General features: G+C 46.6%; 1 protein-coding gene and 1 long non-coding RNA gene across 3 annotated transcripts in view; one reads left to right on the top strand and one right to left on the bottom strand.

The window, feature by feature from the left end:
* klf8 (Kruppel like factor 8) overlaps positions 1–12,590 on the top strand; it is a 50,911-nt gene that overhangs the window by 9,802 nt on the left and 28,519 nt on the right. The gene's annotated exons all lie outside the window — the stretch shown is intronic.
* Positions 3,559–7,920, bottom strand: LOC138413782 (uncharacterized). Its single transcript, XR_011246172.1, has 2 exons — positions 6,515–7,920; positions 3,559–5,014 (listed from the first exon to the last, which is right to left on the bottom strand). It is a non-coding gene; the product is annotated as an uncharacterized lncRNA (long non-coding RNA).

Here is a 12,590-nt window from a genome sequence, read left to right as displayed (position 1 = left end):
TGTAAAATATTTGAAAGTTAAACAGACAGACCCAAATATAGATATTCATTTGGCCAGGGGTGGATTTGGACTGGATTGTGGAAAAACCCGGTAGATGATTTGGACAGCGTGTTGTTCTGCTTTGTCCAAATCTGATACGCAGGATTAAAAAGGATCATGTAAATAAAATGCACATTACTTTTATTCTGGCCTTGTGCAACCAAACCCACAGAGAAGAGTCCTGTTCTGCTGGTTTCATGCCATGTGGACTGCTGATCTTGTTTCCTGTTTCATTTCTCGCAGACAGTGTATCGCCGGGTCGACCGGCCGGTTCTCAGGGTGTCGGCCCGTGTCAGTGCTTTTTAACGGAGCCTGGTGTGGCTGATGTTTGTGGAGCTGGCGCCCAGAGTCCTCTGCAGAAAACAATATGGGCTCTAATAGTAGGAACAGGGTTTAAGTTTATCTGAAGGTCATAAAGCTGCAGAGAGTTTGTCATGTGAGCCGCTGCTCCAGAAGGGAAGGCTTTGTTAGGACTCTGTGGTTTATAACCGCTCACATCTCCGCTCTCTCGTCGCTCCCGAGCTTCTCTTCCCCTCTGCTCATCTCACCTCAATCCTTCTCTTCTTGCCCTTCGTTCACATTCTGCATTAGATAAGTACAGATTTCAGTCATGTGTTGATAATGGCTTTCTCTGCTATAGTTATTTTAATTATCCAGCCACACGCATCCAGGCTTGTTTATGAGCTCTGAACCAAATGTGTCTGAGTTCATTTCCTTTACTGGACGGTTCCTGCTGCTACTCCCCCTTTTTTTTCCGGCAGCCTTGGTTGGAAGCTTTCAGTTTTAGCATTAGATGCTAACTCTGCCGACTGGAGAAGAGACTGAAACTCAACAGAAGCAGTCTGAGCAGGAATGTGTGAATTAATCCTGGCAGCAGTGCTGCACTTCCAAGGAAGAGAAACACACGCAAACACACCCTACATCTGGCAACTGTGACCTGGAGGAGCGTGCATGTTGTTGTTGTGCAGATTATACTGATAATGTAAGTGAGAATTAGGAGCGTGTGCAAATCTGAACAGTCAAGTACTTAAGTGTTTTTGAAGACCGCACACCTGTGCAGCGTTGGGTGGTTAAAACACGAAACCTCTCTTTGAGTAAATTATAACAGCCATCTTTTTTTTTCACTGGGATTATTTCCTTACCAACAAGGTTCTCATCATTATTTAACTTCATGTGATTTTCCGTCTCGGTGCTCGGCAATGAGAGTAAAGTAATTACCTCACGTTATCTCGAGCTATTTCAGGTAACGTGCAGCTGATATCCAACCCACACGCACAACCACCGTCACGCAGATCGGACATTGCTCGTCACAAGTTCAGGTGGAAGCAATGTTTGGCATCAGGTCCGATGAAGTCTGTGGTGCTGACGGACCAAAGCTCTGAGAGGATGAAGTGAACGTCTGGGGTTTAGCTCGTGTGTGTGTGTGTGAACTACGTGAAAGAGTGTGTGTGTGTGTGTGGTGTGGGATGTATATATGTGTGAGCATGTGTGTGTGTGTGTTTGTATCTGTACACACACATTCTTCTCAGTGGGATTCTGTGAATGGCTGCCGCATGCCAGCGTGCATTCCGGTGTGTGTGTGTGTGTGTGTGTGTGTGTGTGTGTGTGTGTGTTGGCCACGTCACCTCAGATTAGGCCTTGATGCGGTGGTGGTGGCGATGGAGAGTGAAACACACACCCCCCCCCCCCCCAACAACCACGCCACAGTCATTAACAGAGAGTTGGGAGGTGGGGGTGGGTGGGGTGATGGGGTGGGAAGAAAGAATCCTGTCACCATGGCAACGGCGGCCGCCCTGCCAAAACGGCCACAATGAAAAGAAAAGGGGACGTGGGAGAGAGGGGAGGAGGGGATGGGGGGAGGGAGGAGAGGAGGAAGAGGAGACGGAAGTTGGTGAAGGAAGGGGGGAGGGGGGTGTTGGGTTGGAGGTGGTGTGTGTGTGTGTGTGTGTGTGTGTGTGTGTGTGTGTATTAAGAGATGGAGGTTATGGCAATGACAGAGAGACATAGAGAACAGTGACGATGACAGAGAGAGAGAGAGATGATTGGGTAATCAGGTCACACACACACACACACACACACACACGTTGTGTTGACAGACAGATGCTGATTCAGTGTGTTGACGTTGACGTTGACGTTTCGATGAATTCGTCTCTGACTGTAAAACAAAGATGGACGACACACCTCCTCCCTTTAATGAAGCTGAGACAAATCTTCTTCATCACTTCCTCTGTCACTGTGAGATTGTTTGTCATCTTCATCTTCATCTTCACTCTGTCAACGGAGGAATCTTTAATTCTAGTTCCTGTCACTAAAGTCAACAAGAACTTTAACACACACACACACACACGTTGAACAGTTGTAGCTTCCCTCTGTGGTATTTTCCCGAAGGCGTCGTGTTTCGTGGATGTTGGTGGAACAGTCGGGTTCTTTCTGACAGGAGCCGTGTTTGGATTGTTTGATGTCGGTCGTAAAGTCATTGTGAGTTTGTGTTTGTGTGTGTGTCTGCGCACACACTCGCTCATGTTTGAGGTTAGTTCTGGCCTGTAAGTACTTTGAATTGAGTGTGAGCTTCAGAGAAGTGCTCTGACCACAGCTTTGTGGTTTGGACACGTGTGTGTGTGTGTGTGTGGAGTGTGTGTGTAGGGGTTATATGTATTTAACTAAGTGCGGCGTACGCCAACTTTTTCTCATGTGTGTGTGTGTGTGGATAAGAGGGTGTGTAGGGAAGTGGAGGCCGTTTTTGCGTCAACAGGGTGTGGTGTGATAACAGCTTCGCTCTCTCGCTCTCTCTCTCCTGCCAGCCAGATGGAGACACACCCAGTTCTTCTCTGCACTCTGCTGCATTTACACTGTGTGTGTGTGTGTGTGTGTGTGTGTGTGTGTGTGTGTGTGTGTGTGTTCATTCTGACCAACATTTAAAAAAAGAAACCGTCCCAGCTTCTTGTTGGTGTGAATCCTTGAATAAAACTGTGGACGTGTTTTAAAGTGTTTTCAGTCTGAGGCGGTTTCAGAATCCTCAACAGACACGGGTCACGTTTGGCTCGTTGCCAGTCAGCAGCATCTGCTGGACATAAATGAGCCAATCAGCAGCGACGTGAGTCCACGGAGGAAATAAAAATAAAAAAACCCAGCGTGTCAACACGGGAACAGTCTGGAGGATCACGACAACATCTGGAAACACAGACGAACACAGTCACAGTCTGAGACCCAACAACCGGCACGACTGATGAGCATGTGTTAATAAAGTTAATCTAAATGACCACAAATCAATATTTTCAAACCATCAACTCGTCATGAGGGATCCCCAGAGATTCATCGCCCCCCCCCCTCAAGCTTCATGGAGCTCTTCAGCCTCTTTGAGCTTCTGTTTGGTTCAGTCTCACTGACTCGTCGGACAAAGCTTTGATAAATATGTTTAATCTAAACGCCCCCAACGGAAAACAGCAGCGACCAGCTGAGAAAGGAAACATTTATTGACGTCAGCGTAAAGACAGATTCATAAATCCAACAGCAGCAGAATTTCTTTTATCAATATTTATTGATCCATATTGAGCGTTTCAGTGAAACCGCTGCTGATGAAGGTGATTAAGTGGATTTAACTCTGATGCGTGCATTGTTCAAAGTGAAGTCATTCAGTCAGGGACTGGGAATCGAACCACAACAATATTTTGTCCAGTAAAAACAAACCCTTATTTTTTTCTAACCTTGTAATTAAGCTACTTTCACAACAGTTGCAGGTTGACAGAAGAGTTTTTCAATTAAAAAAAGGTCGAGATGTGTAATTTCTGTAACAACGTCATATTTACCAGAAAACAAAGGAGAAACGGAAAAAAACTAAAATTACACTTTTATGTTTTCACTTCTGCAAAATCCCTGCCGCTGCATTAGTGCAACACATGTATGTTTGTTCAGGTTAAGTTTAAATGTGAAACCAAAACTGCAGCACATTTAAAACAGACATGTTCGAGCCCGTCTGTCACGATGACAATATAATGATTATAACAGAGAACAAAACATGACGCTGCTAAAAGCCTGTGCATTCAGGAGGTTCGACAAAAAATGAACACAGAATGTTTCCATTAATATTTTTGACGTTGGCAACAAGACTGAAAAAATATTTTTTACACCTGATATATAAAAGCATTTTTTTTAAATTTATAATTAAATGTGTGTGAATAATAAATCAGGATTCTCTTTGCATCATCTCGTCCAACATTTCTTCATCATCTCTCTTTCTCCCTCTCCGCTCTGATTTTTCTCGACCTCTGCAACAGGGACGGTATCGTGCAACAGCGGTGACCTTTGACCTCGTGGCCGGTAAACCCCCTCTGCTCAGTCAATGTTGACTCGTCCGTCCTGTTGTTGTCGGAGCCCGACGGGCAGTCGAGTCGTCAGCTGTTGTTTTGACTTGCACTTCGATTTGAGCTTTGAGGTTAGATAAGTGTGTGTGCGTGCGTGTGCGTGCGTGTGTGCGTGTGCGTGCATGTGTGTGTGTGTACATAAGAAAGCGAGAGGCCCCGTTCAGACCTGGAAATGAGATCTGATGTGAAGTGGTCACAGGAGACGTTAAAACCAGATCTGATCAGGGTCAGAGAGGGAATCATTGCATCACTGCAGTAAACACAAGAAAAGTAAATTAACTGAAAGAACTAACTTTTAAAAGTCCCTGTTTATTTAATCTATGGCAGAATGTATTTGTATGAACCGGTCTGTGGTGACTTTTATTATGTTGAAGTCACAGGAAAAGCAAAGTGTTTAAATGTTTGCGGAGGTTGATGAAACAAGGAGGAGCAGCCACATGCGAGAGCTGCAGGATGCAGACGACAGATCGTCACCAGCTCCCCTCGCTGCTTCCTGCAGCCCGACTTCAGATCACTGTTACTCCCTCGCAGCTTTCTCAGACGTGCACTGAACCTCGGATAATCTCCTGACGTTCTCCGCTGGCTTTGTGTGAGAGTCTCCGAGTGAGAGCCTCCTGAGGTTTCCGACACACGACAGGTGAATGAAAAAGAGGATTAATGATATAGTTAGGAGTAGAAGACGCCGAGGAACATTTTGAGATCTTTTGGTGAAAAGGGAGTTTTTATTTATTATTCTGCCGCCAGAATTCTGCGACCTGGAGAATTAAACCCGGTCCACACGTCGTGCACAGCCCCTCTGAGCGGGACCCTGGCCCTTTAAGAGTCGGTGGTTGGGGGTTGAAAGTGTCAGGGAGTGTCCAGGGCGGTGGGACGGAGATAAGCTCGTCCTCCGTGACTCCGTGTGAAGCTGAAGTGTGCGTGGAGTTTATTTCACCTCTGCACACGTCTGTTGTTATTTTTTCTGTTTGCAGTAGAAATGTGTGTTTTTAACATTCAGCACAGAAACAGAGGTTAGACAGTGAAGAACTGAGAGAGAGAGAGAGAGAGTAAAATAAAGAGGAAGAAGACATGAGGGGGAGAGAAAACTTTCCCTCTTTCCTCTCTGTCTCTCTGTTGTTTTTTTATCTCACACTGACTTCTTTGGTTTTTAGTTTCCTCTCCTCTTCCACTTCACCTCCTCTTTGTTACCGCTCCTCTTCCTCTCCTCTTCCTCTTCCACTCTCTCTCCTCTCCTCTTTATGTGTCCTCTCCTCCACCTTTCCTCTTCCCCTCCTCCCAAACCCTCCTTCATCTCCTCATTCCCTCTCCCTCTCCTCTCCTCCTCTCATCTGAAAATGGTGCATCACCCACTTTGACCTGTGATGCAGGATTTTTCAGGCTACACCCCCCCCCCCCCCCCCCCCACCATGTCTTTGCATCACTGTTGCTATGGTTACGCCTGCTGTCCACGGCTCAGACGGAGAAGTTCGGAAATCGCTGCCGCAGCCGTTTTTTGTTTGATTTCTCCGGGACCGCATTTTAGTCTGGACGGACAAAAACAAGAGACTTTTGGAAATGAGGAACTCGAGGCTTCAAAACAGAAAAACACAAAGCGATGGGAGACGTCACAGTGGGTCGACACTTCCTGTAGACTCCTGGTTTTAAATAGAACAGCTGCCGGATGGCAGGAAACAGAAAATATCACATGTAATGTAACATAATGTCTCATTAGGGCCTGAACTCAACATCAGGTGATGAACGCAGGACGTTCTGTGTTCAGAGAAGATTCTTCAAGTTGTTTCTGAACGTGGAGCTTTTTGTCTTAACTTTGTTTTGTTGTTGGTGAAATGAAACAGGTTTTAAGTTTCATGAAGGCTCCGCCAAACACCCAACTGTCTCATCTCTGTCACTTATTAACCAGGCCCCACCCTCTCTCCACACACACACACACACACACACACATAAAGAAACAGAAAGTAAGAGAGGGAGGTCAGGAGGCGAAAGAGGAGACATGCAGGCGACGAGCAGAAAGACAGCAATGTGTGTGTGTGTGTGTGTGTGTGTGTGTGTGTGTGTGTGTGTGTGTGTGTGTGTGTGTGTGTGTGTGTGTGTGTGTGTGACCAATGTGAACTGACCTTCCAGTTCTCTCCCAACTTCTCTTCTTCTTCTTTTAAAGTTTAAAATCCCTCCGGTTCTTTCAGACTCTCCCGACCTGCACTTGAACCCGCCCTGTCCTCGGGGCGTGTCCCTCCCCCCCCCGTTGATAACTGACCAATCAGAAATGAAGACATGTCATATCCACCTGTTTCTCTCGCTGTCAGATTGAACTGAGTGACTCTTCCAGACACTGAGCTGTGAGCGTCGCCTCTGTGGCCTCCTTCGTTCCCCGACGCACACGACGGCTGAGTGATGCTCTCGGAGGATGTTTAAGTGACCATGGAGTTTGTTCCTGAGTTCTCCGAGCGATGCAGGTTTCGCTCGGCAGCGAACCAACTGATCGGTGTCTCGGAGCAACATCAGCTTCAGAGGTCGAGACAAAATGGCTCTCGCGTTGTGAACGGCTGCAACACGAACACACTTTCAACGCCAGATTTTCTTCTGATGTTTTACTGGAAGTTCGATCATCAAGTAATGCGTCTTGATGAAAAAAACCTACCATTCTCCACAATTTGTTCGTTGACGTAGCGTCGAGGCCTAATTGAATTTAAAGTTGAGCCTTAGTGAAGGAATCCACTCCGTCGTGGAAATGTGGTGAACGGTGATATAAGGAATCCACTGAGGCGGCGTGGAGCGCAGGACTTCCCTTCCTCCGAGCGAGGTGGTGGTTTTACAGCAACTATAAACCCTTCTGCTTTCTGACGAGGTCGGATAACTCTTCCTCTAGAACATAAACCGCCGCTTAAACGTCAGATTTTAGTGTTGATGATTTGTTTCTAGAGCAGGGACCAGTTTCCAAGAGAGCAGCCGGAGCGTGACGAGGCCGGGTGGGGACGTTTCTTGACTCTAGACAAAGTTTAACTGGAGAGTCAGGTGGAGTCAGACTTTTTCCCAAAAGAAGAAAAGATATTTTAGTTTGAGGACGACGTCCCAGTGGCTGCTGAGTTTTACGACGCTGAGCCAGAATTCAACGTGTGAGTTTGACCAGGGACACTTCTTCCTCGTTCCTTTTATTTCTCTCACCCTCTCCCATCCTCTGTCGTCTCTCCATCGAAAAACATCCCAAAATACTCCAGAGCCGGGCCAGTCTTTGTGAATTGTAACGAGCGACAGGAAAAACCTTTGTCTTTGTCCCTTTCACTTCTCCTAGTGTGTCTGAATAATCCTTAAGGTGCCTGAAAAATCCCTGTAGATGCGTAACCGCCTGCTGTAACTGGACGCGAAGCTTTGACTGCGTTTGCATTCAGCGCACCGACAAATTACGGTTCTATATTTGAATAGTATCGGTGGCGTGTCGGGCAGGATGTGTGATGACGCGCTGAACTGAGAATGAACCCACAGCGGTATGAGTACAGGCGGCCATTATGGGGAAATAAACCCTTCTGCCTCTCGCTGGAGTTTGGTGATTTTCTCTTCCACTTCTTCAGCTGATTGTGTGTGTGTGTGTGTGTGTGTGTGTGTGCGTGTGTGTGTGTGTGTGTTTGTGCGTGTGTCTACCTTTGAAATTCTTTGGAAGAGCTTAGGAAATTTTCTTCATTAGTGGGTGTGGGCATAACCATACATGAAATGTGTACTTCTACGTGTGGAGGACATAAACAGAGTGTGGTTGACTGGGGCAATCCCCCACCCCCCACCCAAAACACACACACACACGCACACACACACACACACATGCACACACACACACACATGCAGGGCCGGGGGCTTTGGAGGAAGGCAGCGGAGCAGTGACAGAGCGGAGAGCGCTGACCCAGTTAGTCTCTCCGTCCCACCCTCTCTCTCTCACGCTGTAAAAAGAATCTCATCAACTGTTTTTATTTTTACACTTAAGTCTCGTTCCATCGATGTAAAAATGGATTTAAATCATATTTCACATTTTAAACACGTTTTATTTCTTTAAAGATTCTGAATTGCGGCAGCGAGACGTCACCGACATCTGCTGCCTCCTGAAAGATGTGAACGCGTCGTCAGGATGTAGTTTGTGGAAGAGAATGATGATGTGTCTCTTTTTGGCAAATTAGAATCAAAACATTCCATTTTGTGTTGTTGTTGTTGTTGTTGTGTCGCAGCTTTGTGCGTTTCATTGTGGTGCAGGGATAAGGTGAAGTGGAAGGAAGTGATGTCACGCATTGGAGCATATATCGTGGTTGACAGCTGATACTTAATCGTGATTGGTTGAGTGGACATTGGCACCAAGATCACAACTTCCTCCGGAGCAAGATGGTGGCGCCCGTCTCTGAGATACTTTGGCTTCATTTCTGGACAGTTTGAGGAAGTGGAAACGCGTTGCACAACTTGTGCACTAACAGACCGGTTGATTAGAACCGAGTGTCCAGTTGAAAATAGATTTTTAAAAATGTTCCGATTGGCCTGTTGGAGGTCCGGAGACAGATCCTCTGGTGGACGGCTGCAGAAACTGCTTCCACTCCAAAATTACACCCAGTGAGTTGTGAGAATGATCGAGCTGTAGATTATTCCTTCTTCTGATTTATCATTTAGTCTATTTCATATTTATAAAACTGAAAATTCACGATCCTGACCATCTAAACAATATGATAATTGCTTAACGACGCTATAAACAGAGAAAAGCAGCAACTCGTCACATTAGAGGTTAATATTTGTCTATTTTTCAGTAATTATTAATTATAAATATTTGTTTAACGAGGACTAACATTACTGCCATCTACAGGACATATTGATTCTTATTTGGCATTCGTGTTGTAATTTTATCCGAACATTGCAGAATATTTATTTACGTTGTTTATCTTTATTTGGAGTTTAGTAAAATTGTAAAGTAAAGAAATTAGATTTAATTACAGAACAATCACAAAACTAAAATATAACAGCCCCAAATTGTCCACAAGAGGGAGCTGTTTTCAACCGTAGATTTCATCCTCGAATTCTTTGGTGTTAATTTTGAAAATAAACTGATTGTAAAATACAACAATACACAATTAATCTTAAATAATAAATCGATGACAACTTTGTAACGAATCGATACTAAACCAATCATAGCACAAGGTGTCAGTGGTCCTGTGTTTCCACCAGAGGGAGCTGTTCTACCTGAGGAAACTGGCTACATCCTGGCACCAGCAGCGTTGTTTCACCGAGCTCGAAGTTTGTGTTGTTTGTGTAGTTTGTGTTGATTGTGTAGTTTGTGTTGATTGTGTTGATTGTGTTCACCCTCGGTGCCATTGAGACACGTCATCTAACTGATACAAGAAAGCATGAACTGGAATTACTGGAGTTACTGGAGTCATTGTCACAGTTTCCTGTTCCTGAGGCGTTGTGTTGTATAACAACCAGAATGTTTCAGTTCTATATAAACTCCTGATGTCACAGCGACGTTGACCCTTGACCTTTTTCCTGACCTTTGACCTCATCACTTCATCTTTGCATCCAAGTGTTTTTTTTTTAATCAGAATTGAGGAAATTCCTTGTTGAAGCAGAAAGTTCAAGTCACACGGTTTTGGGGAATAATCACAGAATTGAATCTGAAATTAAAACCTTGTGCTTTTACTTTGTGGACAAACTGCCGAAGAGGAAGTGATTCTTTAAATCAAAATGATCTGGGACAGATATTATTGCTGACGAGCCGGTTTCCGCCTGCGGGCCGACAGCTGCCGACCTCGGCGGTAGTTTATCCGAGGACGTAGAGGAAGACGTGTCCAACTCGGTTCACGCACTGCATGTCGAGCCCCTCCCCCGCTGGCTGCACGTCCATGGTCGCCTGTTTATTCACATTTTTATTCATATTGAACGTTTCCACATTCAGCGCTGCACGTCCTCGGGCCTGAGCGATGAACGGGACGAGTGCGAAGCTGATAAGATTTTTTTTTTTTTTAAGATAAGCCTGTTTTTCAGACTGATCTCTGCAGATCATCAGTATTTTCTCCGGAGGACGTGCACGTGTGAACGCAAATGTCCGAGTGAGAGCCTCCGGATTATCTGAGGAGGTCTGCAGAACACTGGATTAACCGTGAGCGAGTGGGGCCCGGGGGGGTGATGACGCTTCCAACACGCATGTGTGAAGCGCAAAGGTCACGTCTGAAAACAGCTCCAGACGGACTGACAGTGGAGAAACAAAGTGACGATCCAACATGGCCGTGGGGACGTTGTGTTGCAGTTTGGTTGCTTGCGGAGTTTCAGATCCGTGTGAATCCGACGTGGGCGTCAAGAAGTTTTTTGTCTCAGCGACAAAGTTTCAGTCAAAAGCTTCAGTCTCTGTCTTTCCTTCTGTTCCTCTCGTCCCTCTCTACCCCCCCTCCGACTTCCTGTGGTGGGATCAGAGGCTGACAGGGTCACACCCACCCCACCCTTTTTTATTCCTGGAACTCCACAGTGGGACCCCTCCTCTAGGACACACACACACACAGAAACACACACACGCACACACACACACACACACGCACACACACACACACACACACACACACACACACACAGTCTTGTCACTTCTCGTTTACACACACAACATGCGCATATACACAGTCACACAGTGTCTCGCTATCACTACTCGTTAGTGCTGGTCTACACACACATGCACAGACTCACTACACACACACACACACACACACACACACACACACACACACACACACACAACTCCTGACCCTGTCACTGTACCCCCCCCCCCCCCCCCTCCCCCTCGTCTGCCTGCAGATGTGGATCAAGTGGGATTTGCAACAAGATTCTCAGTGTTTGCTCGGTTCTGTTCTCGGCGGTGGACCGAGGGTGTGGTCTGTAAGCTGGAGCACAAACTCCAGAAAAGTCCAGACAACTTCAGGCTTCACTTCCCCTCCTCCTGTGATTTACTGCTCGTCTGCACGGAGCAGTCCGCACTGTCCTGCAGCGCTGAGCTCCGCCCGGCTGGAGCTCCAGATTAGGTTAAAACAAACAGCCAGGAATTTGGTGCAAATCCCGTTCGATCGAGGTCTGAGTAACCCTTCCAGTGCGGAACGCTTCTCAACAGGTCCACGCTCAGCTCAGTACCAGGCCTTTAAGAATGGTTCCCGTAGAGGTTAAAGGTTTCTCTATTTCTTCATCTGACTCCGAACGACAGCTCATTTTTAAAAAGGATTTAAGTTTCCATGTGAAGCTGCGACTGAGGAACTGTGGAGTTGGTGGAGTTCTGCCCTTCAGCTGCACCGCCTGCCGCCCTCGTCTCTGTCCAACAGACAAAAACAAACCCTCCCTCCTCGAGCTCGTCCGACACGAACCTAAAAATGTAAACACTGCGTGTTCAGCCGCTTCTGGCCGAGGAGCAACAAATCAGATTCATCTCTTCGCGAACTCGACGTCAAAGTTGTAGAAGGAGGAATGTGGTGCGGTCACAGAAATTCTCGGGGAAATTTTAAGAAAATGTCTGAAAGCAGCTCGAGCAACCCACTGCCGAGAAGACGATCTACTTCCTGTTTACACCGGCTCACACATGACCAGCGTATGGTGCTGATATATATAATATATGATAGGGACAGAGATTATTCTTAAAAATGGGTTTGATTTAAAAATGTATTAGTGTGGGTGTGACTTCAGAGTGTAACCTACGCTGGTGCTGCAGTGCATTGTGGTCTATATCTGGCCCTGTGTGATCGTTGAACGTTGGTGAAACGCGGCGGCTCCGGAGAGAGAGAGAAGTCTGGGCTCAGATGAAACAGACGTTTCTCTCTGTTTCAGGTCTCTCGACATTTTCTGCTTTCACACTCGACCGTAACTAAACATGTCACATGACCTGTCGGGCCTCTCGCACGTTCAGAGAACATAGAACCGGCGAACGGAGCCACGTGCGTTAGTTTGGTGTGTGGGTTGCCAGTTTGGGGGGAAGGTGTGGCATCGAACTGCCGTTACCTTTGTTTAGATGCACAGAGGGGGCCCTGTCCTCGCACAATGGGCCCGACAATTCTGTGTGTGTGTGTGTGTGTGTCCCCTGTGTGTGTGTCCCCTGTGTGTATGTGTGTGTGTGTGTGTGGTAGGGGGGGTGCCTGCAGCCACACCCAGGCTGATTGGCTGAGGCCCCACCTCGCTGTGGAATCCACTGGAGCCAGGTCACATGTC

Source organism: Paralichthys olivaceus, chromosome 15, assembly GCF_024713975.1.
Source record: "Paralichthys olivaceus isolate ysfri-2021 chromosome 15, ASM2471397v2, whole genome shotgun sequence".
Taxonomy (NCBI): Eukaryota; Metazoa; Chordata; class Actinopteri; order Pleuronectiformes; family Paralichthyidae; genus Paralichthys; species Paralichthys olivaceus.
This window is presented reverse-complemented; position numbering and strand designations above follow the sequence as displayed.